This window comes from Protobothrops mucrosquamatus, unplaced genomic scaffold (genome assembly GCF_001527695.2).
Source record: "Protobothrops mucrosquamatus isolate PMUCROS unplaced genomic scaffold, P.Mucros_1.0 scaffold271, whole genome shotgun sequence".
NCBI classification, from domain to species: domain Eukaryota; kingdom Metazoa; phylum Chordata; class Lepidosauria; order Squamata; family Viperidae; genus Protobothrops; species Protobothrops mucrosquamatus.
The window spans coordinates 30229-34354 of NW_015386616.1; positions in this window are offsets into that span (position 1 = coordinate 30229).

Genomic DNA, 4126 nt, shown 5'->3' on the forward strand with positions numbered 1-4126 from the left:
TTCTTCCGCCCGGGCCGCTGTGCTACTGTGCTGGCGCGTCCTCCGGGCCGCTGTATAACACGCCGCTGAGCCAGCACAACCTCCGGGCCACTGTATACCTCGTCTCTGGTCACTCCTCCCTTTTACAGGCCGTCGGGCCACCCCGGTCCCCGGGCCGCCAGGCCGCCAGGCTGCCACGCCACTAGGCCCCAAACTCTCGTCGGGCCACCGGATCTTCAACAGGCCGCAGGGCCGCCCCCTTAATGAGAGCTGGAAAGCTTCTTGGCGTTCACTTCTGGAATTTCTAAAGTCTTGCTTTCCTGATATCGAAATTCCAAGTTAGACTGTGGAAGTTTGCACTATAAAAGGGGCTCAGTTTGCTATTTCTCTTCAAGCAATAGTCAAGGAAACAGCTGAATGGCTGACTTCACTGAGATATAGGCCAGAATCATTTGCTTTCCCTGTGGTGCACTCCAACACAAAGAGATTTCTGGAGGAGATATCGGCTTTCACATGCAAATTGACCTGTCTCTTAGCAACAAATTACTTTCTCCTACAAGCAGGCAGAATAGCGATTAGTTCTGAGTGATCTCTTAGCTAAACGCAAACAGAGTTCTTTCTCACTTTGAAATGCTGAATCTTTTCAGATGGGAAAGCGATCTTTTCAGTCTAGCCAGGCAGAACAGATTCAACACACATATATCTCTCTGTTTCTAAGTTGTTTAGGCAAGCAAGGAGAAGCATGTAGGTAAAGACTTTAGGTAGGCAAATGTAAAGGAAGATTTCAATCTTTTTCCTTTAGGCAGGCAGAAGAAAACTAATTCTTTTTTTTTTTTTTACTTTAAGCGAAGGAAGAAACATATATTTTCCTTTTACTGTCCTGGATCAAGCAAAGGCTTGCTGGGTATTACTTGATGCAGGCAGAATGAACTCCATGGAAGGGATTCATGCAAATTACTTTATTATCAGGCATCCTCAAGACATTAACTCACAGTTACTGTAGAGGTTCTTCTGGAATATAGATTGTAATCTGGACCCATCACATAGGTAAAAGGAAAATAGTTTCTTCCATACTAATGCAGCTACCAGTCCTCGTGGCTGGAATTCATAGAAAACTCGCTGACTGGCACGTAACCAGGATATCCCGTAATAAAACAGAAGACCCTCCCAGTGGCCAATCCTAACACAGATATGACCAGGTAACATAAACTACATTACCCAGAAGGCTATCCCTTAAGGCAGACATGTCAAACTCGTGACATCACATGATGTCATGCAACGTATCGGAGCTTTTTCACCATTGCTGGCAATGGGGTCGACGTGATTTCCCAATGACGCATCCGGCCCATGGGCCGGCAGTTTGACACCCCTGCCTTAAGGGAACAGTTCTTAATACCTAAGCTAGCTATATACTCTGACCAGATGGCTATATACTCTGACCAGCACAGCATCCCATTTTCATATCCTCATCACTGCTGTCACCACTGCACTGAGGTCCCAGAGCACCTTCAGGTCTGTGCATCAACAGTGGGGTGTGTGAAAATGGGATGTGCCCAGCCTCCAATACCTCCCCACCCCTTCCCCGCCCACCGCTGTTGCTGTCGAATGTTCCAAACATCACTACCACTGCCGAATGTCCTACAGTGGCGGCAGTGGTGAGAGGTGTTGAAAATAGAATGTGCCTTCACTGCCTCCATGACACCCTCTTTGCCCAGCCACCAATTTGTCGTGGCCCTTTCAGTGGCAATGGAGTGTTTGAAAATGGGATGTGCTGGGCCTCCTCCACCTCCCCACTACCTCTTCTGCCCATGCCCGGAGTTCAGCATGGTAGCAGTGTGTATGTGAAAATGGGAAGCCCCTGACTGCTGCCACCACTCTTCACTCTGCCTACTTGCTCACTTACCCACCTGCCTGCCTGGCTCTCTATCTGGCTGCTCATGGCAAGTTGCCGCTGTGGTGAATTGGCTGTGTTGATTTGTTCTGCTACAACGTGGTGACAGTGAGTTGGCAGAGGCGACTTGCTGGCTGTGCTGAGTTGTTCATTTTTCCCCTTGTTACCCTTTCACCTAACCATTCAAGAAATATGTTCTAGTGACCTCTTTTTTATTTCATGTCCCAGTCTATACCAGAGGCAGCTTGAAATTAATTCTTAGCTGATATTATGTTAATGTCATATTTTCTGCTTTAAACAGGTAACAAACTGTGGCAGTTTCACATGGATACAATCTGATACAATATTTCCCTCTCCATATATTTGTGTTGATAAGCTGATAGGTTCTTGTTTGTTGGTAGGATCACTCTAGCTCTTATTGGAGCATTTCCTCTATATCATTTTGTCCTGTACCATGGGAAAATGTGACTCTTTCCAATCAGCCAGAATCTACCAAGTCTCCACCTGATCTCTAATTTGGATACCTGATTTTTGAAGAGAGGTTGGTCCATCTAACCACTAACTGGCACTGGGAAAGATGGTGAAGTCTGCACCATGACATAAGAGGGTATCTTCCATGTCACAACATACAGTCCCCCTCCCACCACCAGCAGCAGTCAACTGTTATTTAGCTCCTTTTGAATGTGGGTTTAGTGTATTGTGAAAAAAAAACTAGTAGTCTTCAAAAAGAGTGAGACCTCCCCACTATTAGTCAGCCCCAAACACCTTTGCCTGTCACTTCTCTAATCTTGATAAGGGTTTTTTTTAATATATAAAAGCCTGCTATTTTTCTACTGATTAGCTGGTCCCTGGGATCAGAAAAGGGATAGGCAAAGCAGAAAGAAACTGAGGTTTACCAATGCTGGTGGACCTGCACAGTGAAGCAGGAGCACTACTATGCAGCCAGCCACCTTGCCATACATACTCCAGCTAGCTGTTAGCTGGACTTGTTTTGAAAGCACCTACCGTATATACTCGAGTATAAGCCGAGTTTTTCAGCCCATTTTTTGAGCTGAAAAATGCCCCCCTAGGCTTATACTCGAGTCAATATTTTTCCCCAGTTCTTTGTGGACTTACAATATCCGAGCACCGTTTAAAGAGACGCCGAAGGAAGACGGTGACCAAATGCGTGCCTTTCCCCCTTGGTGGGGTGGTCTTTTGCAAAGTCTTTTGCTCGGATATTGTAAGTCCACAGCAGCGCGGGCGGCAGCAGCAGCGGCGGCGTCTCCCGCTCCAAATCCCAGGATGGAGTCATGCCCTTTTCAAAAGCGCCGGCTCGGGAGCGAAAGCAAAAGGCGGGGGAGTGGGGCTTCGTTCACGCGTGGATCCCCTACGCTCGTATTTATTTACCGTATTATGCCCCGGCTGGCGGCGGCGGCGGTGACAGCAGAAACAGCAGCAGCAGCGCCTCCTTCCTCGGTTAGCTCCGATTCCCTCCCCCCGTGTCACCTCTGAGCTGCAGGACTCCGCCGCTTGCTTTATAAACCCTTGGCCGCTGCTCCATCTTTTCTTTTCCCACCAACCGCCCCCTCCCTCGACCGCTTTGCAGAAATGCCTGGATAGTGAGAAGGTGGAACCAGGCGGGTGGGCGAGAGAGGCGGGCAGAAAAAAAGGGGGGAAATCCACACACGCTCGCACAGGGAAAGGGGGAAACGGGTGGGCCGGCCGGCTCCCCTCTCCTCTTTGTGTGTGTGTGTTTGTCTCTCTCTCAATTCTCCCCCACCCCAAAAGCGGGCAGGGGGCGACCTTGCAAAAGGGAGGGGGCTTCTCCCGGTTGCGCGGAAGGCTGGAGGTGCGCCTTTCTCGGCCAGCCCGGGTAAATTCGGCCGTATTCTTCAATACGGGCCGGCCCCAGCAGTTCCGGCTGGTTGCCGGCAGTTGGCTGTTCCTCCCTGGCCGCCTCGGCCCCCCCGGTGAGCACCCGGTAGGGCGCAGCATCGCCAGGCCTCCCCCCTTTGCGCGAGGCATCTGGCGTTCCCCCTCATGCTTGGCTGCGGCGGCCCGGGGTATTCCATCCCGGCCTCGACATGCAGCGCCGCAGGGAATGGAAGGGAAGGGGGGAGGGCCGTACCTGGAGCATCACAGGCCGGGAACGAGCTGGGCGGCCGCGGCGGCGGTGGCAGGAACACGCCGGGAACGAGCTGGGCGGCGGTGGCCGCGGCGGCAATGAGCTGGGCGGCGGCGGCAGGAACGAGCCGGGCGGCGGCGGTGGCGGCA